The sequence below is a fragment of the Saccopteryx bilineata genome, chromosome X (assembly GCF_036850765.1).
Source record: "Saccopteryx bilineata isolate mSacBil1 chromosome X, mSacBil1_pri_phased_curated, whole genome shotgun sequence".
In the NCBI taxonomy this organism is placed as follows: Eukaryota; Metazoa; Chordata; class Mammalia; order Chiroptera; family Emballonuridae; genus Saccopteryx; species Saccopteryx bilineata.
In genome coordinates, this window is record NC_089502.1 from 129,145,611 (window position 1) to 129,167,723 (window position 22,113).

Here is a 22,113-nt window from a genome sequence, read left to right on the forward strand (position 1 = left end):
AAGCTGGCGATGTTGGGGTCTCGAACCTGGGTCCTCCATATCCCAGTCTGATGCTCTATGCACTGCGTCACTGCCTGGTCAGGCTAATATGCTCTTATATTCAAGGGCAAGGAGATGACAAGTCTTGGTTCCAAGAAACCATGCAAAATTGAGGAAACAATCTGAGTGATTGGGCTGATTCATAAGAAGAAAATATCAGGTCAGTCTCCGAATCCTTCATAGTAACATTTACTGCCGTATTATAATGGTGAAATGCCTACAAGTTCCAATGGAAAGAAAGTGTGACTCAAGAATATCACACACAGCCAAGCAGTTATTTAGAGAAAAAGCCACTGTGTAAATGGATCACAGCTTTTTTATCCACTCATCTACTGATGGGCACTTGGGCTGCTTCCATAGGGTAGCTATTGTAAATAATGCTGCAACAAACAAAGGGGTGCGTATATTCTTTCAAAGTAGTGTTTTGGGTTTCTTGGGATAAATTCCCAGAAATGGAATCACTGGGTCAAAATCTTACCCTTTGCGACAGCATGGGTGGACCTGGAGAGCATTATGCTAAGTGAAAAAACTAGTCAGTCAAAGATAAGTACCATATGATTACACTCCTATGTGGAATGTAATGAACAAAATGAACTAACAAGCAAAATAGCAACAGACTCATAGATAGAGGGCAGGCTGTTAGCTGTTGATGGGGAGGGTAGGTGTGGAGGGAGGGGATTAAGCAAAAAAGGACAATAAAAAAGAGAGAAATGTCATATACATGGAAAACAGTGTGATGATTGTGGGGGTAGGGCTTGGGGGAAACGGAGGGTATGGGGACATAAATGGTGATAGATAAAGACTTGAGTTGGGAGGGTGAACACAGAATATAGTGTACAGAAATGTGTTGTAGAATGGGACATCGGAAACCTATATAGTTATCTTAATCAGTGTCACTTTAATAAATTCCATTTCTTTTTAATTCAGTGAGAGGAGAGGAGGTAGAGAAAGACTCCTGCATGCCCCCTGATCAGGATCTGCCAGACAAGCCCACTAGGGGGTGATGCTCTGCCCATTTGGGGTGTTGCTACATTGCTTAGCAGCTGATCTTTTCTTGGTGTCTGAGGCAGAGACCATGGAGCCATCCTCAGTGCCTGGGCCAACTCACTCCAGTTGAGCCATGACTGCAGGAGGGAAGAGAGAGAGGGAGACAGAGAGAGAGAGTGAGCGAGAGAGAGAGAAACAAGAGGGGAAGAGATGGAGAAGCAGATGGACACTTCTCCTGTGTGCCCTGACCAGGAATTGAACCTGGGACATCCACACACTGAGCCGACTCACTACCACTGAGCCAAACAGCCAGGGCCAATTTAAAAAAAGAAAGCCACTGCAGACACTCCCAGACTAGAAAGAAGTTGGAAATTTCTTAAAAATTAAAAAAAAATCTGAGTAATAATATCCAAGAACTAGATTAAACATCTGAGGAGTTATGGCTACAGATGCAATGCTTATGGGCAGTTGGGAGAGAAGTGTGTGATAGTCATTTTATCTTTCAGAGTGCCTGTGATCACATCTAAAATCAAAGCAAGTATATTAAAAATAATGGCTTTAATCTTTAAATGTTTTTGTTTTTTTGATTTTTTAAAATAATCTCAACTTTGGAATTATTGACATTTTGGGTTGAACTATTTTTTGTTTGGGGACCATCTTGTATAATGTAGGGTGTTTACGCAATATCCTTGGCCATTGCCCACTGAATACCAATAGTACTGGGTTGTGACATCCAAAAATGTCATCAGACACTGCCAAATGTCCTTTAGAGGACAAATTTTTTCCTATCTGAGAACCACTGCTTTAGGTGGATCTTTTAGAAACATGTATTTTTGGGCCCTGGCCTGTTAGCTCAGTGGTAGAGTGTCAGCCAGTGTGTGGACATCCCTGGTTTGATTCCAGATCAGGGCACACAAGAGAAGCTACCATTTGCTTCTCCACCTCTCCACTTCCCTCTCCCCCTCCCCTTCTCAGTCTCTCTCCTTCCTTCCCTCTTTACCTCCCCACAGCCAGTGGCTCAATTGATTTAAGCATATCAACCCGGGGTGCTGAGGATGGCTCTGTGGAGCCTCTACCTCAGGTGCTAAAAATAGCTTGGTTGCAAGCATTGGCCCCAGACAGGGTTGTCGGGAGGATCCCAGTCAGGCGCATGCAAGAATCTGTCTATCTCCCCTCCACTCACCTGGAAAAGAAGAAAAAGAAGAAGGAACATGTATTTTTGCAATAAAGGAACAATTATATTCAGTATTTCCTTCAGTTTCACCTTTGTTCTGCTACATTTTAGTGGAGTTAAATTTAGCATTTCTAAAATGGTAGCTTGTATATATATGAACTTATTATTAAAGTTATTTTGGTTATTTATATATGTATATCTATCAATCAATCTATCAACTACCTAGTATTTATTTCTCTTTGATTTGGTGTATATGCACAGAGACATGCTGATAAAATAATACTAGACATATAATCGTGACATTTTAGTTTAATTGCTTTTTAAAGTATTTCTTGATTTTTTGAATGATAGCAAAATATATGTGTTTGGGGAAAAATAAAGCCATTTCTCTAAAAATGATATAGATATAATTTATTTTATATAATTTATTTATTTATAACAAAGCATTGTCAAAAAGTCTTAAAATATGCATAGTCTTTACCACATTCTTCTTCATTCAATTTAACTGTCATATTAAATGAAAACATTAGTGTTTTAACTGTTTCTATTTTATTATTTCTAGTTTATATAAAGTGTTATGTAGGTATTGAACAGCCTGGAAATATACACATCAAGGATTTATCTCCAGGTAATAGGTACAGATGGTTTTTATTTTATTCTTCTTAATATTTATATTTTGTGTATGAGAAAATTTATTGGAATAATATTATGAATGCAATATTTGTAATAAGTATTATGAAAGGTACTTTTAATTTCAAAATGAAGATACTGTCATAGGTATCCAGGCTCTCCAGTTACCCTTGATTCCCAGTATTAATATGTTATTCTAAGTTTCCTCCTAACCTCCTTTGCTCAAGATTGCATGATAGTGGGTATTAGACAAGAGAAGAATTTATAGGAATGAATGTTAGTGAGTTTGGGACTAAAAAATTGAATGACAATCCCATATAACAGAACAAACCCTGAAAATAGCTCCTCAGGAAGAAAATCAGCATCAGATTCCCCAGGAAGAAAAATGTGGACCAAAATGGTTCAATCCTGCCTGACCTGTGGTGGCGCAGTGGATGAAGTGTTGACCTGGAATGCTGAGGTCACTGGTTCAGATCCCAGTCTTGCCTGGTCAAGGCACATACAGAAGCAACTACTACTATGAGTTGATGCTTCTGGCTCTTCCCCTCCCCCTTTTTCTCCTTCTCTTTTTCTACTCTCTCTAAAAATCAATAAATAAAATCTTTTAAAAAAAATGGTTCAGTCCCTAGATTACAATTGTGAACAAGGGACAAGGACAGGAATGACCAGGAGGATAAGGATGGGCTTTGGGCTGAGGCACTTATGTCTTAGTCAACCATATTAGCCAGTTTTCTACTTCTCCACCTTGTACACGGGTGTGCCAACACATGTACAGGGCTGTTGGTGTGTAGAACTCTACAAAGAATACCATAAAGCAATCCATTCCAATAGCCATAGAATCCTGTGTGCATCAGAATTATCTCATAGAATTTCTGAAACATCTTTTTCAGAAAGCATTTATCTTACAACAGTTATTTTACAAAGGAATCTTCATTTTTCTTATTTATATAATGAACCCACATATAACACATATATGTATAATTCTATACATAAAATAATATATATGATCCCTCGTACAGTAGTGAATACATTAACAATTATAAACCATCATTCTTCAATTTAATTTTTATAACTTTGATTATTATATAGCACCTATGTCCTTAAATCAGTATTTATGAATCTTATATTCATATAACTCAAAAGTGAACCCATGGGGACTGAGTAACCTGAGTTCTGCACTTGAAATTGTCACTATTATTCATGAAGTCATAAATTTCCCCATCAAAATGAAAAGATTGGCTTAGTTATATTCAAATTTCAAGGTGAAAAAATGATTCAGGGAAAATAAATTACATAGTTGGGGTTACATAGTCAATAGCAGAGTTTACACTAGAACTTAAATATTTTGATTTGTGATCAAGCACGCAGACCACCAAATATGTAGCCTCTTTTACACATACAAAGTGCCATAACATTTTCTTTATTCTGTACCTTAATTCACTATTGATTACCTTTGCCGTTATCTTTCAGGAAAGTCATTATAAGAATTCCAGTGAGCGGCCCTGGCCGGTTGCCTCAGTGGTAGAGCATCGGCCTCACGTGCAGGAGTCCCGGGTTCGATTCCTGGCCAGGGCACACAGGAGAAACACCCATCTGCTTCTCTACCCCTCCCCCTCTCCTTCCTCTCTGTCTCTCTCTTCCCCTCCCGAAGCTAAGGCTCCATTGGAGCAAAGTTGGCCTGGGCACTGGGGATGGCTCTATGGCCTCTGCCTCAGGCGCTAGAATGGTCCTGGTTGCAACAGAGCAATGCCCCAGATGGGCAGAGCATCGCCCCCTGGTGGGCATGCCAGGTGGATCCTGGTCGGGCACATGCAGGAGTCTGTCTGCCCCCCCATTTCCAACTTCAGAAAAATACAAAAAAAAAAAAAAAAAGACAGTGAGCTATACAATGAAAGCTTCTGGTTTTTTTTGAAAGATAGTACCTTCCTGGACATATGTTTCTGTTTCCAGGTAAGCATAGTTCAGAGTGGAGACCAGAAAATGTACCTGCAATTCAATGTCAGGGCAATAGAGGTTGACCTAGCAGAAAGTTTCTGATCAACCTTCTAAGGGACTCTGAATCTTGAAACTAGAAAAATTTAAGCCTTCAAAGTCAATAGAAAAAGTCATATGAACAAGGCAGTACTTATTTTCTATTAATCTCTCTAGGTCTGTTTACATAATGATCTAATTATCTCCATCACCTTGAACAGGGAACATAAGAATGAAACACTGTGAAGCAGGCTGCAATTATAGTTACAGGTGTTTCCATACTGCACCCCCACCCCAATGTGTTTACCCACTGACATTCAATCATCTTGGTATTTGCAGAGTTTCTGTTATAAGATTCTTGATTTAAAATGAAGAAAAATAGTAAAGTGCCAACCCTTAATAACCAACCATGAGCTGTGTTTTGGGTACTACCTTTTAGGATATAACGTGTCTTTTCTATTCACTCCCTATTTTTTTCCACTGTGCAACTGAGAGGAAAAAAGACCTTTATAAAGGAAAGATAGTATCATGTAGGAATTATTAGAAGAACCTTCTGTGTGAATTTTTTTTTGAGCTTAAGAACTAATAGATCTATTAAATTTCTTTGCCGATAGCAGCATTAATAAAATACTTTCATTGCCCTACCCCCTTCTTGTTACAGCTGAAAACCAAAGCTTAAGTAATCATGCAAAAACATTTGTCACACATGGGTCTCATGGTAGGGAGCCCAAATCTAGCTACTAACCAAATGGAAAGTCTGTTTAACTCCAAAGATGGGAAGATGTCTCCCAAAGTCCGCCTCTGTGTTTATTATAATGTCAACATGTTCTTGAAGACAAGGAAAGAAAAGCACTTGTCATCTTAAGCCTTGACTGGAGAAGAACCCACTTCCAAACACACACAGTTGTTAGCAGGATTCGGTTCCTTGTGGGCTGTTGGCCGAAGGCCTCAGTTTCTTTGTGTCTGTTGCCTGGAGACTGTTCTCTGTTCTTTACCATGTGGGCCTTTCCAGCAGGGAAAGTTGTTTCCTCAAAGCTGCAAGAGAAAAAGAAAAGGAAAGGAAGAGAAGAGGAGAGAAGAAAAGAGAAGAGGGGAGGAGAAGGAAGAATGAGTTAAGGAGGATAAATATACCAGCGAAGGTTGATAAAAACTGCTGAGAGGCAGGGGTGTCCAGGGAAGGCTCCACTGAATGCGTAGATGTAGAATAAAGGCTAGAGGGAGGGAAGAAATGACCCAAGTGTCTCTTTGCAGGAAGACATTTTCAGGCAGAGGAAACAGCTAGTGCAGTGGTCTGAAATAGAAATATGTGTGAAGGTTTAAGGCAGAGCAAAGAGTCCAGTATGATAGGAACAGAGTAAACAACACAGAGAGAGGTAGAGATTAGTAAAGAGGGCTAACAGGTGGCAGGGCAGATTTGCTGAATGAATGTGTCAATGAATCTACAGAAAAACTCATCATCTTGCCTGACCAGTGGTGGAGAAGTGCATTGAGCATTGGCCCTTGCTGGCTTGAGATCCCAAGGTCGTTGGCTAGAGCCCAAAGTTTGCTGGCTTGAAGCCCAAGGTCGCTGGCTTGAGCAAGGGGTCACTGGCTCAAATGGAACCCCCCTGTCAAGGCACGTAATTAATAATAAAAAAAGAACTAAAGTGAAGCAACTATGAGTTGATGCTTCTCATCTCTCTCCTCCCTCTCTCTGCCTTCCTTTCTCTCTCTCCCTTTCCTGCACCTGTCAAAAAAAAAGTGAGAAAGAAAGAAAAATGCATCATCTTTCTTCTATAATACATGTTAATGTTTTAAATTTTTATTTTGGAAAAAAAGTCTGTATAACTTGATCCATTTGTCTACAGTTTTACACTGTTTTAGCTTGGTCTCCATTTCAAATGGTGTCACTATTCTGTAGCTGCTCATCATCATTGTTAGCAATTCAAGTGGTTTATGAAATTGTCTCTTAAGTGTTCCACTTTGTGTCTTCATAAATATCATACTTTGCCATGCTGTTCCCATCCCTGCCATCCTTGTTTCTGAACTCTAGTGTTTCCCCTATTCTCTCTTCTGTTGTGCAGTCCAGCACAGGACTTGAAATGTTCTTAGGAATCTGATCTGAGGTTGTACTTGATGATCAATGGATTCTAGTTCAAGTTGAGATTGCACAAAATCAAAGTCATTCATTATCAACTATAAACAAAAGCCTGAACATTTCTGAAGAGGAAGATTATTTTAGCAGTCTTAGGGACAGTTAACTTTTTAATTGCTCTTGCAACTGCTACTTAGGGTAAAAACAGTGCACAGGTTCTCTAATTTGATATTTTCAGGGACAGAAGATTAGTTTTTTTTCTCTGCTCTCCTTACAGACTGAATACTGAATATTTATGATTTTTTTTAGTGCATGAAACTCCCTAAACATAGCTGGAGAAAATAAAAAATAACGAGATGATCCAAATTGCAAATTTTTTTCTGATGTTTCAAAAAAACCCTTTTAATCTATGAATTATGATGTGCAATATAAAAACCATTTATTTCTCTATGTGTTAAAACAATATGTGTCAAGAAGATAAAGTTCTGCTTTGCCATCTTCCATAGTTGGGGCAAAGCCTTGAATGAACTGACGGGCATGCCTTTTATTGCCAAGGAAGAAGGGGGACCTTATTTTTAGCAGCGGCAGGTACTAAACCAAGAAATTGAGTGTTACCACACTAAAGCGAAGGGGAGATCCTTACAGATTTATTCAGTGCATGCATCTCCCTCCCTTTAGACTGTCCTGTGCTGAGTCTATGGCAGACGGTTAGGAGCCTATGTTATTTTTAAAGTCCTGTTTCTTTTGCTGGGAAGAATTTGTCTGTGGAAGGGGCATTGCTCCCACATCAGGAAATAAACACCACATGGCTGTTTGAGAGGGAATGTTTTCTCTGTTGGAATTTGATCACATAAACTTTGCAGGTTGGTTTTCATTAAATGCCTAAAGAAAAGGTAAGGTTGGACATATATTTTCCCACTAGTATCATATATGGACACACATATAATATATATAGTATCCAGCATTGATTATACACACTTACACAAGAGACAGAGAAAGAGAAGGGTATAGAGCGACTGCTTGATTTTAAGAATTTGGCTCATGCCTGACCAGGAGATGGTGCAGTGGATGGAACATAGGACTGGGATGTGGAGGACTCTGGTTTGAGGCCCCAGGGTTGCTGGCTTGAGGGAGGTCTCATCCAGTTTGAGCGTGGGGTTGCTAGCTTGAGCATGGGATCTTAGACAGGACCCCATGGTCACTGGCTTGAGCAAGGGGTCACTCGCTCTGCTGTAGCCACCCTCCCCCCTGGTCAAGGCACATATGAGAAAGCAATCAATGAACAACTAAGGTTCTGCAATGAAGAAATGATGCTTCTCATCTTTCTTCCTTCCTGTCTGTCCCCCTACCTGTCCCTCTCTCTCTCACTCCGCCTCTGTCCAAAAACAAACAAACAAACAAAAAAACAAACAAAAAAACAGTTGGCTTACACAATTATGGAGGCTTGGTGAATCAAAAATCAGATAAGGTGGGCCAGCAGGCTGGAGACCCAGGGAAGAGTTATATAGTTGAATCCAAAAGTATCGTGTTGGGCCCTGGCCGGTTGGCTCAGCGGTAGAGCGTCGCCTGGCGTGCGGGGGACTCGGGTTCGATTCCCGGCCAGGGCACATAGGAGAAGCGCCCATTTGCTTCTCCAGCCCCCGCCCCTCCTTCCTCTCTGTCTCTCTCTTCCCCTCCTGCAGCCGAGGCTCCATTGGAGCAAAGATGACCCGGGCGCTGGGGTTGGCTCCTTGGCCTCTGCCCCAGGCACTAGAGTGGCTCTGGTCTCGGCAGAGTGACACCCCGGAAGGGCAGAGCGTCGCCCCTGGTGGGCGAGCCGGGTGGATCCCGGTCGGGCGCATGCAGGAGTCTGACTGTCTCTCCCCGTTTCTAGCTTCAGAAAAAAAAAATCAAAAGTATCGTGTTGGCAGAATTTCTCCTTACCAAAAGGACATTGTTTTTATTCTATTAAAACCTTCAACTTACTGGGTGAGGCCCAATCACATTATGGAGAGTAATCTATTTTTTTTCTAAGTATATTGATTAAAATTTCAATTTTAGCTTGACCAGGCGGTGGCGCAGTGGATAGAGTGTCAGACTGGGATGTGGAGGACCCAGGTTCGAGACCCCGAGGTCACCAGCTTGAGCACGGGCTCATCTGGTTTGAGCAAAGCTCACCAGCTTGGACCCAAGGTCGCTAGCTGGAGCAAGGGGTTACTCAGTCTGCTGACGGCCCACAGTCAAGGCATATATGAGAAAGCAATCAATGAACAACTAAGGTGTCGCAACGAAAAACAATTGATGCTTGATGCTTCTCATCTTTCTCTGTTCCTGTCTGTCCCTATCTATCCCTCTCTCTGACTCTCTCTCTCTGTCTCTGTAAAAAAAAAAAAAAGTTATAAAAATAATTCAATTTTATCCAAAAATCACCTTTGCAGAAACATCTAGAATAGTGTTTGTCCAAATACTTGGGCACTGTGGCACAGCCAAGTTGGTACATAAAATTATCATAATTATTCATTAATATTAGGTTTTTACAAAACCTACATTGTTCATTAATACTAGATTCTTACAAAAGCTGTTAATTTATTCCTTTCATTGGTTTATTTCATGTGTCAGTTCTATGAAGATTAAAATTGTTTTAAATGAGTAGTTATATATTGGTTAAAATATTAAAACCTGTCATGTAAAAGGTAAACAAAATTTAAGACATGAAATATAACTTTTCAAAAAAGTCCAGATTAGAATTCAGTGCAGAGATATTTGTGATTCATGAAGTGCGTTTGATGTTGAAACGTTACAGATTCTAATCCTAAATGATGACATGAAACTATTTCTAGCTATTCCCAGGGCTACTGCCGGCACTAAATGTGATGATGGGAACCCAGGGGAACTCTCATGTAGAAATTTATTAGAACTTACCAATTACTTCTGAGGAGTATTTTTTGGTAGGGCCCAGGACTGAAATGGACCCATGTGTGACACTTGATGACATATTTCCATATGAGATTTAAGAAAATCATTGTGGAATTGTTCCATAGTTAGATTCTTATCTCCTAGTGACATTTCATCATAAAAGTATCCCAGCATCAGGCCCAGGCATGGTTTGTGGCCCTCAGGAGGGTAAAGTTCTCCAGTAATAGCTACATATAAATAGTCAATTATATAGAAAGGATGATTCAAATGGATTCTTCCCAGGAGGAATAAACTTTGAGATGAGAAAAGAACAATGCCTAGATATTCTTTGTATAAGAAATTGAGAAGTGGCCCTCAAAGCAATATCAAGCTGGCCTCTGGAGAGCTTACTGCTTGCTATAAATTGCCTAAAATTTAAAATGTTAATGTCTGTGTCATATTTTGGATTTCTTTCTTCATGCAATGAATAGCTAATAGTTGCATTAGTAAAGAAGGCAGGTCCATTGTATATTGTGGGGGAAATTATACTAATTTTCTCCCCTTATGCCAGGTTTATATTAATTTATTTATATGTGCAAAGCACTATTAAGAAGAAGTTTATGGGAGTTAGATATTTTTATCATTCCTATACATTTAGTAAAATTGTATGAATGCTATTTATCAGAAATGGAGATAAAGGAGCAGTAGAGTTTGTAGAGCAGTAGTTCTCAAAATTCAGAATCATTTGGAGAGTTTGTTCAAATGCAGAAACACAGATAGTCATGCCCTATGAATAGCACTTTTGATTCTGTAGGTTGGGAAGGGCTGCAATTTGGAATTTAAAAAAAATTCCAGGTGATTCTGATGCTGCTGGTCCTGAGAGTATAGGTTGAGAATCAGGGCTGAGGGCTTTATACCTTCAACATTGTGAGTTGTTGACCTTGAGAAAAGTCCAACAAAGACAAGTAACTACTTCCCCCTTTCCTAAAAAGATCTTATTTTGATCATAGAAATAGCCATTTAGGATATTAATGCAAGGTGGTAAATTAATATGCATACTGTCCTTAGGTATGTTTTCAAATTTTCAACTTGAAAGTTTAGACCTGAACTCTTTCTGCTACCAAATACTGATACTCTAAAAAATAAAGTCATGATTCTAACTACTTTCCACACAAGTCATTTGTGACACTTCTTTATCCACAAGTAATAAGTGTTCTAAATATACTCTGAATACATATACATATGCATGGGAGGCTGTACATGCTGAGTAGTTGATCACTTTGATTTTGGTCATGCTGAGTTTTTCTATTTGTGTAAAAGAAACCCATAAATGAAACAACTTGAGATTCCAAATCAATATGTTATGTATAACATAAAGATATATTTTATATATGTGTAAGAAAATTTATGCACATATATTTTAATAACCATTAACACTATAGTTGCCTTAAGCCCAGGACCTTGCTACTGAAGTGTGGTACTCAGATCACTGGCCTCAGCATCACCTGGGAAATAGACAACCCCGAGCCCTGCCCCAGCTCTGTGGAATTCAAATCTGCATTTTCATGAGTTCTCTAGGTTATTTATTTTCATAGGAAAGTTTGGGAGGATTTGCTCTAAGAATAATTTCTTAAGAAATGAAACCAGTGATTTCAACAGAGAAGGAGAAACCTTCAGAGGAACAGAATGGGAAGCCTCCCTGGACTGGCAGGTGGGCTTGGGGGTGGGGGATCACCTAATCAGGTGTTACAGCTCGGAGGTGACCATGCTGAGCAGTTGACCACTTTGATTTTGGTCATGCTGTGTTTTTCTATTTGTGTAAAAGAAACCCATTAATTAAATAACTTGAGAGTCCAAACAACAGGGAGAAAAATCAATTAGAACACCTTGGAGAGTGACACAGTATTGGGGAAATTCATTATCAGATAGGCAGCGTATCTTGAGAGAGAATGTTAGCTATGACCTCTCCATATCAGCAAGTAATAATGCTCAAAAAAGAATCAGGGGGAATGACGGCTTTTACCCAAGGCACTTGACACTTTAATATCCACAGCTAGTAACTGTCTTAAAAAGGCCTTGATTTCTTTGAGCTGAAGAAAGGTGCTTAGACTGCTCTCTGTGCAAATGAGGGGCAAACACGTTCGGCACAATTGTTTTTAGTTTTTGTTACTACTCCTTTTTTTCCCCTTTTTGAAAATTTATTTTTCAATCACAGTTGACAGGCAATATATTAGTTTTAGGTGTAGAACATAGCGAGTAGACTTGTCTGCCTTATGAAGCAGTTCCCCAATAAGTCCATTACTCATCTGACATCATGCATAGTTATTTCAATGTTATTGACTATATTCCCTGTGACTATTTCTTTAACTGACAATTTGTACTTAATCTCTTTCATCTTTTGCTGGGTTCTGGGTTAAACACGGATTGTCTAATAATAGTAAATAGAAATAATGCCATTTGCTGCATTTGAGATTTCAGTTCAGAGGATCTTATTTTTATGAGCATTGGGAAACTATCAGAACGACTTTAGAAAGTATGTGTGCAGCAAGGACAGTCTTCTAGGTCTCCCTAGTTCTTTTCCTGTACTCTCTCAGCCTTTTCTTAGGGTTGGCTGGATTCTTTTAAAAAATAACTTATACCACGTCATTTCTCTGCTCAAAACCCTCCAGGGACATTCCATCACACTTAGAAAATAATTCAGAATGTTTACTGTGACCTCCAAGGTCATTTGCAGGTCCCTGGTTACCTCTTCTGTCATTCTTGCTTTTGCTATTTCCTTCCCTCGCACTGTCCTTGTTCTCCTTGATTGACAAATACGCTAGAGCCTCAAGGTCTTTGCACATACTTCCTTCACAAGCTCTTCAATTTTTCTGCATTTCTGCTCCAATTGCTTCCATGATAAGACTTTTCTGGGCACCCAGTCCCAAACTGTACCCCTTGTTTTTGTAATCCCCTTAAACATTGTTAGTTTTATTCTTCCTGACATTGTTGTCTCTCTCCCTCTAGATAAGCCTTGGTCTGTTTTGCATCCCATTCTAATCCTATGCCTGGCACATGGAAAGGGTTCAATACATATTTATTTATTGAGTTATTTAATCTAGTCAACTCATCATTCTATTTAAGTATCCATGTGATTTCTTGTTTGACACATCATAGCTCAGTGAAGATATTTGCATGGTACTGGGCTCTTGTTTCCCCTTCCATTTGAGGGTTGGGCCACAGGAAGAAAACTATCATTTATTTACTGAATATTTCCATGTACATTTATTATCTCATTGATTTTATTCACAACAATCTTACGAAGAAGGCATTATTGCCCTCATTTTAAATTTAACATTTTTATTGATTGATTTTATAGAGATGGAAGGAAAAGAGAGAGAAACATCTATGTGTTGCTTCACTCATTCATGCATATTATTGGTTGATTTTTGTATGTGTCCTGACCAGGAATTGAACCCGCAATGTTGGCATATTGGGACAATGCTGTAACCAACTGAACTACCTGGCCAGGGCATCCCTCATTTTATAAATTAGTAAATGGAGACTTTGAGAGTTTAACTAGTTTGTGAAAATGCACAGAGCAAAAACCAAACCAAAGCAAAACAAATCCCAAAAGCAAACAAAAAATGATGCTATTCTGTAGAGTGACACATAAAGAAAGTGAAATATAGGCACAGATGGCAAAAAGATACTAGCTACTCTTACAATTGAAAAAAGGATTAATATGCAGAATCAATGCAGAAAACTTACAAATCAAGTAGAAAAAGATAGATAGCCCTATAGAAAACGGAGTAAAAGCTAGTTAACAGCCAATTTACCTAAGAAGAGTTCTGAATGGCTGATAAATGGACAGTGTTTCACCTGACTAGTAATCTGGAAACTGCAAATTAAAATAAGATACCATTTCACATTCATCAGACCAATGGAAATGTCTAACAATATCAACTGTGGGAAAACAGGAATGCACATATCAAACTACTGGTGGGAAGTCTAAATTGGGTTAACCACTTTGAAAAGCTGTTCGGTAATCCTAGTGAAGGTGAGGTTGAGTATACTTTATGGCCCAGAGATTTCTCTTTTAGGTATATACCCTTGGTTTGATATTCAAAATATTCAATAAGTGCTATCAGAGGTGCCAACCCACCAGAATAAACATATACTGTAAATAACTAGCATGGTCACAGTGGTGTCTTTCCTTTGAATATCAGTCCTGTATATGCCTTAGAGAAACTCCTACACACATGCACAAGAGATGTGTATATTATTCACTACAGCATTGTTTATAATAGAAAAAACCCTGGCAAACAACCTATGTTCCTATCCTTAGAGTAATGTATTGTTACATAGTCATAGAATGGCACACTATTCAGCAATTTAAGGGAATTAGCCAAATCTACATGAATCAGCTTTGTTAAATTTTACTACATAATGAGAAAAAAATGCAGGTGACATGACATCATTTATGTTAAATTTAAAGCAAGAAAAGTAATACTATATATTGTTTATAGGCACATGTGTAAGTAGTGAACATCTAAAATCTACATGGGAAAGATAAACATCAGCTTCAAGGAAGTAGTTATCCCCAGAATGCAAGGACGAGAAACTAGGATAAGATAGGAGAATTTTTACACTCTCTATAATTTGCTTTCTTAACAAAATAAATGAGACAGAATATTAACATTTGCTAAATTTAGGTATCGATGTCTGTTATTCTTTAATTTTATGCATGTTTCATTATTTAAAAAAAAAAGAAATAGAAGCAACATGGTGGAAATTGTACTGGACCTAGATCAGTTTGCTGTTAAAGCCAGAGAACTTGTCATTGCTTCCGTTCCAGCAGAGACCCTAGCCCTACCGCACAGACATAGGTTCTCTTACTGATATACTGTCAACATGGTTAGATGCCCATGTCAAAATGGTTATTTGTTTAGTGATCATATCCTCGGAAGCTCCTGATCTATCTTAGGCTACATGATCTGATATCCAAGAAGTACAGGTGGGTAAATGGTGGGATGACGGACGAATATAATGAATGATTTCTTTGCACACTTGAGTCAGGTAAATGAAGACAGAGTTGCTAGATTGGGATGCCAGAGACTATATTTCTGAAGTTTTGTCATTACTCTGAACTTGATGCTCAGTGTATGTGCATTTTATCACTTTGCTACTGCTAAATAAGGCAATAAGATGGAGGTCTTCTGGCAATCTTGTGGAGTCTAGCTAGTTGATATGTCCTTGCTTCTGCTAGGTTTTGCACAAGAGCATTGGCATGCTGTTTGGGTCTGGTGTATCTCCACCAGCTCATGTCTGCTGGCTCAGCAGGCACCATGGTTTGCCACAAAAAGCTGCAGTTAGGTTTCTGAATATACAATGGGTCTTGATTGCAATAATACAGATAATTTTCCCTGGCAGTCAGAGCATGGAAAGCCAGTGGTCTGGGCCATTTGTTGTTTTCTCTACATAAAATCATGGTTGAATTAGGAACCTCTGGGGTTTAGATTTGGGATTGACAGGATATATATTAAACCTTCAAGGAGGGAGAAATGGGGCAATGTTGGTCAAAAGGTACAAGCTTCCAGTTATAAGATGAATAAGTTCTAAGGATCTAATGTACCTCATGGTGATTATAGTTAATGACAATGTATTATATACTTGAAAGTTACTAAGAGAGTAGATCTTAATGTTCTCCCCAGAGAAAAAGAAATGATTGTGTGATATGATAGAATTATTAGCTACTTGTGGTGGTAAGCATTTTACAATATATAAGTATTAAATCACCTTGAACTTACACATTGTTATATGTCAATTATAGCACTCAAGTTCGGTGGGTAGTGGGGACTCTTTAACTTCTCATCCTACCATAATACCTGGTATGATTTCAACTCTCAAAAAATATATAGGAGCTATTAATGTGATGACAAAAAACATATTTGGCAAGAAAATTTCATGAAACTTTTCCTCTGAACCACTCAATTTAGCTGTTGAAACATTTCCTTAGTGGTTTTATCCATATTTAACCACATACTTTATTTTCCTTCCTTTCAAGGTTCTTTGACCTCGAGTAAAATCTTATAATTTATATTTTTTGGCACATCCAATATTATACTCTAAGATATTTTCTGAAGCAGCCAATATGATTAATATTTATTTAGTTTTCTACATGGGCTCCTTAAATCTCAGCATAGCATACTAATATATTGAGATAAGACATCAACAATAAATGAACAAGATATGAAAATGATTAGATCTGTGGTAAATAAGAAAATTAAAATCTATTTGAGAGCATTACTGTAAATCAATTTCTTTGTGGTTTAGGATGATAGGAGAAATGAAGCCAAGAAATAGCCTTGTCTTACCCAAATCACAACTGTAAAGCTCAACATATATTTTTTAGTGCTAATAAAATCTGTAAACATGAGATAACATTATGACTAAGTTTCATATAAAAATGTTTTGGGGCCCTGGCCAGTTGGCTCAGCGGTAGAGCGTCGGCCTGGCGTGCGGGGGACCCGGGTTCGATTCCCAGCCAGGGCACATAGGAGAAGCGCCCATTTGCTTCTCCACCCCCCCCCCACCCCCGCTCCTTCCTCTCTGTCTCTCTCTTCCCCTCCCGCAGCCAAGGATCCATTGGAGCAAAGATGGCCCGGGCGCTGGGGATGGTTCCTTGGCCTCTGCCCCAGGCGTTAGAGTGGCTCTGGTCTCAACAGAGCAATGCCCCGGAGGGGCAGAGCATCACCCCCTGGTGGGCAGAGCGTCGTCCCTGGTGGGCATGCCGGGTGGATCCCGGTCGGGTGCATGCGGGAGTCTGACTGTCTCTCCCCGTTTCCAGCTTCAGAAAAATACAAAAAAAAATGTTTTGGGGTTAGATATTTAAGTGATATGAATGGCCTTATTTTTATTTTAGTTTTACTTTAAAATTTTTTTTCACTTACAATTTACATTCAATATTATTTTGTATTGGTTTCAGGTGCACAGCACAGTGGTTAGATAATCATATACTTTGTAAAGTGTTCCTCTCAATATTTCAAGTGTCTACCCACACCATAAATAATAATTAGAATATTATTTGACTATATTGCCTATGCTGCACTTTACATCCCTGTTACTATTTTGTGACAACTAATTTGTACTTCTTAATTACTTCACATTTTTTTATTCAGTCCACAATGTTTCTCCCCTCTGGCAACCATCACTCTGTTCCCTGTATCTATAAGTCTGTTTCTGATCTGTCTGTTCATTTATATTGTTCTTTACATTCCACATATGAATTAAATTATGTGGTATTTGTCTTTCTCTGACTGACTTATTTCACTTCATATAATGCCCTCTAGGTCCATCTATTGTGTTTCAAATGTCTTAGATTACATTCCTTTTCATGGATGAGTAATATTCCACTGTTTATATGCACTGCATTTATTTTGTCCACTTATCTATTGGTGGATACTTGGGTGGCTTCCATTTCTTGACAGCAATGAACATCGGGGTGCAGGTATTTATCCAGATTAGTGTTTTGGGTTTCTTTGGCTATATACCAAGAAATGGAATTGGTGGGTCACAAGACAGTTTCATTTTAAATTTTTTGAGGACCCTCCATATTGTTTTTTACAGTGACTACACCAATTTGCATTACCACCAACAGTGCATGAGGGTCCCCTTTACTCCATATCCTTATGTCTGCTTATTTATTGATGATAGCCATTCTGAAAAATATGAGATGATATCTCATTGGAATTTTAATTTACAGTTCTCTAATGATTAGTGACATTGAGCATCTTTTCATATATCTATTGGTCATATGTATGTCTTCTTTGGAGAAGTATCTATTCAGGTCCTCTGCCCATTTTTTAAATTGGGTTGTTTGTTTTTTTGGTGTTGAGTTGTATGAGTTCTTCATAAATTTTGGATATTAACTCCTTATTGAATGTATGTTTGGCAAATATCTTCTCCAATTCATTAGTCTGTCTTTTCATTTTCTTGATGGTTTCCTTTGCTGTGCAAATGCTTTTTAGTTTGATGTAGTCCCATTTGTTTATCTTTTCTTTTGTTTCCCTTGCCTGAGGAGATATGTTGCCAAAAAATATTACTAAGAGAAATGTCAGAAATTTTACTGCCTATGTTTTTTTTCAGAAGTTTTGAGGTTCAGTCTTACATTTAAGTCTTTAATCCATTTTGAGTTTATCCTTGTACATGATATAGGAAGATGGTCTATTTTCATTTTTTGCATGTATCTGTCCAATTTTCCTAACACTTTTTTGAATAGACTGTCTGGACCCCATTATATGTTCTTGCCTCTTTTGTCATATATTAACCATAAAGGCATGAAATTTTTTCTGTGTTTCCTCTGCTGTTCCATTGATCTATGTGTCTGTTTTTATGACAGTATCATGCTGTTTTGATTACTTTAGTCTTGTGTTCACATTTTAAATCAGTTAGCACAATACCTCTGACTTTGTTCTTCTTTCTCAAGATTGCTCTGTTTGGGGTATTTTTGTGGTTCCACATAAAGTTTAGAATTATTTGTTCTAGTTCTATGAAATATTCACCTGGTATTTTATAGGCATTGCATTGAGTCTATACATTGCTTTGGGTAGTATGAGAATTTTAATTATGTGATTTTTTTCTATCCATGAGTACAGTATATGCTTCCATTTATCTGTATCTTCTTCACTTTCTTCAGTATCTTATATTTTTCTGGGTACAGGTCTTTTACCTTTTTGGTTACAAATTATTCCTAGGTATTTTATTTTTCTTTTTTTGATGCAGTTGTAAATGGGATTTTTCTGTTTCCCTTTCTGATAATTCATTATTGATATATAAAAATGAAAATGATTTCTGAATGTTTAATTTGTATCCTAGTGGTTTACTGAATTCATTTATCAGTTCTGGTAGTTTTCTGGTGGACTCTTTAGTGTTCTCTCTCTACAGTGTCATATCATCTTCAAGTAATAACAGTTTTACTTATTCCTTTCCAATTTGGATGCCTTTTATTTCTTTTGTCTTATTGCTGTGACTAGGACTTCCAGTACTATGTTGACTAAGAGAGGTGGAAGTGGACAACCTGTCTTATTGCTAATCTTAAGGGAAATACTTTTATTTTTATGTTTTCCCTCTTTAAGTATGATGTTAGCTGTGGGTTTGTCATATGTGGCTTTTATTATGGTGAGATATATCTCTCTATTCCCACTTTGCTGATAGGTTTTTTTTTTTTTTTTGTATTTTTCCAAGTGAGAAGAGTGTGGGGTGGGGAGGCAGACAGACTCCCGCAAGCACTTGACCGGGATCCACCCAGCAAGCCCACTAGGGGGCGATGCTCAGCGCCTCTGGGGCATTGCTCTGCTGCATTTGGAGCCATTCTAGTGCCTGAGGTAGAGGCCAAGGAGCCATCCTCAGTGCCCAGGGCAACTTTGCTCCAATGGAGTCTCAGCTGTGGGAGGGAAAGAGAGACAGAAAGAAAGGAGAGAGGGAAGGGTGGAGAAGCAGATGGGCACTTCTCCTGTGTGTCCTGACCAGGAATCAAACCTGGGACTTCCATATGCCAGGCCGATGCTCTACCAGTGAGCCAACTGGCCAGGGCCTGCTGAGAGCTTTTATCATAAACAGATGCTGGATTTTGTCAAATGCTTTTCTGATCTATTTTATGATCGTATGATTTTTTATCTTTCCTTTTTATTTGGTGGTGTATTATGTTAATTGATTTGCAGATATTGTACCAACCTTGCATTCCCAGAATAAATCCCATGTGATCATGGTGTATGATCTTTTTTAATATATTATTGAATTTGGTTTAGTGATATTTTGTTGAAGATTTTAGAATCTATATTCATCAAGGATATTGGCCTATACTTTTCTTTTTTTGTAGTGTCCTTATCTGGTTTTGGATTTAGGCTAATACTGGCCTTATAAAATGAGCTTGGAAGTCTTTCTTCTTCTTGAAATTTTGGAATATTTGATAGGCTAGGTGTTAGTTTTTGTTTGAAAGTTTGGTAAAATTTCCCTGTGAAGCCATCTGGTCCAGGGCTTTGTTTGTTGAAAGTTTCTAAATTTTTTTATTACTGCTTCAATTTAATTGGTTTTAATTAGTCTGTTCAAATTTTCTAATTCGTCTTGATTCATTTTTGGAAGATTGTATGTTTCTAGGAATTTATCCATTTCTTCAAGATAGTCTGATTTTTTTTGAAATATAGTTGTTTGCAACATTTTCTTATAATCCTTTGTATTTCTGTGGTGTCAGTTCTTACACCTCCTCTTTCATGTCTCATTTTATTTATTTGGGGGAGGGGTTTGAGTCTTCTGTCTTTCATTATTGATGAGTCTGGTTAAAGGTTTACCAGGTTTTTACAGATTCAAACTCAGTACCAGTGCTGGGTTGGTGGACACTTAGCAAAAATTTCAGAGTACACCAATGCCAGTCGCCACACCCCTGAGCCTGTGAAACTTTATGGTAGGGCAAGTTCTTAGTGAGTCATTAGTGGGAGACCAGTAGAATTTATTAGGTAAAACACAAAGGGCTCTGCACAGGAACTGTGGTGCCAGACGAGGCACATGGGGAAAAATAGCTCTTGCACCCACACTATACTACTTGGTTACACCCTGTGTGTCCCTGACACCCCCACCCCACCCCAAGTCTGCACAGACCTTCTGCAGAGTCTTCTACGAAAGACTTTATTGGACCAAGGGTCCCTAAAGGAAGCTGACTCTTTGGCAGGGGTGTGCATGACAGTGTGCATCCACAGAGATTTGGGTGGTTGGGGCCAGTAGATTTCCACAGGACAGGCACTGTGTGAAACGGGATGCTCAACCCAAGAAAGCTAGCATCTGTGGACAGTGTGGGAAAGAAACACAGCACAGTGACAATGGCAGCTATTCCTCAAGCCTTGTCCCCCTGTCCCCCAGAGCTACAGAACACAATCTCTCTCTGTTTGACTCCAGTCTACCCTGAGCCACCATCACTCACCCAGAACCCAAGGCGATTGCCCATGAATCAGATTTTGTCTGCTGACCTTTTAAGAGTATGCCTGGTTTGAGAGCACATACCTGTCTCACCCCAGCATGTATTAATAGAATCTCTGCTGGTTTTCACAGCTGGATGTTACATGTGCTCCTCTTCCTAGCACTGGAACTCTTCTGGGTTGGGGAGTCTGGCATGAGTTTGAGACCCCCAGCTTCTCAGAAGTGACCTTTGCAACTGAGATATCCTTCTGGATTCTCAATTTTCACCTGTGGGTGCAGGGCTAGCCCTTTTTGCATCTCTGATCTTCCTATAAGTCTCCACAGTGCTTCTTCTATGAATTCTTAGACTTCTGTTCAGCTAATGTTCAATTGGTTATTCTGGTTGATTGCTCTATAGTTCAGTTGTAATTCTTATTTAGTCCTGGGAGAAGGTGAATGTAAGTTCTACCTCCTCTGCTGCCATCTTGGATCCTTGAGTTGTCTTATTTTAGTCATGAGATTTCTTTTCTTTTTTTCTGAAGCTGGAAATGGGCAGAGACAGACAGACTCCCGCATGCACCCGGCCGGGATCCACCCGGCACGCCCACCAGGGGGCGACGCTCTGCCCACCAGGGGGCGATGCTCTGTCCCTCCGGGGTGATGCTCTGCCCCTCTGGGGCGTTGGTCTGCCACGACCAGAGCCCCTCTAGCGCCTGGGGCAGAGGCCAAGGAGCCATCCCCAGTGCCCGGGCCATCTTTGCTCCAATGGAACCTTGGCTGCGGGAGGGGAAGAAAGAGACAGAGAGGAAGGAGGGGGGGTGGAGAAGCAAATGGGTGCTTCTCCTATGTGCCTTGGCCGGGAGTCGAACCCGGGTCCCCCGCACGCCAGGCCGATGCTCTACCGCTGAGCCAACCAGCCAGGGCCCATGAGATTTCTTTAATTAAACAGTTTCAGGTTTTACAGAGAATAGGCTTGGGAAATGATATAAATATTATTGTGAATACTGTTTTTGGAAAATGGTTGTGAAAATTCATTAGAAATAAATGTTGTATCCCTGACCTGCACAGAGTTGCACCTGGTTTGGTGGTGCTTATCTCATATTAGCCAGAGGCAAAGTAACTCCTTGTTTATCCCAGCATGGTGTTTGGTCCATGCCCTTGCTTGATTCATGCTCTGGACACATGGATATAACAGAAAAAAAAAAGAAAGAAAAAAAAGTAGATGTTGTTCATCAGATGGTCTCATATTTGTTTCCAGTAATGGGATAGTTAAAATATGTGGTAGAATAAATAATAGATTTACCAATGAGTTTATTCTCTTGGTAGTATTAAAAGGCTCATATTTTAGAGAAAGGACTAAAAATAATTTTGATAGTTTCTGTGTGTGAGAACTAGAGCTACTAACTGGGCATATAACATAATTAATGTATGCGAG

At 39.1% G+C, this 22,113-nt stretch overlaps 2 non-coding genes across 2 annotated transcripts; both read left to right on the plus strand.

Moving 5' to 3' along the window:
* Positions 1–4,329: 4,329 nt before the first annotated feature.
* TRNAV-CAC (transfer RNA valine (anticodon CAC)) lies at positions 4,330–4,405 on the plus strand. The gene has a single exon. It is a non-coding gene; the product is annotated as a tRNA-Val (tRNA).
* Positions 4,406–21,728: 17,323 nt separating this feature from the next.
* On the plus strand, positions 21,729–21,864 carry LOC136318034 (small nucleolar RNA SNORA48). Its single transcript, XR_010728002.1, has one exon. It is a non-coding gene; the product is annotated as a small nucleolar RNA SNORA48 (small nucleolar RNA).
* The last annotated feature ends 249 nt before the right edge of the window (positions 21,865–22,113 follow it).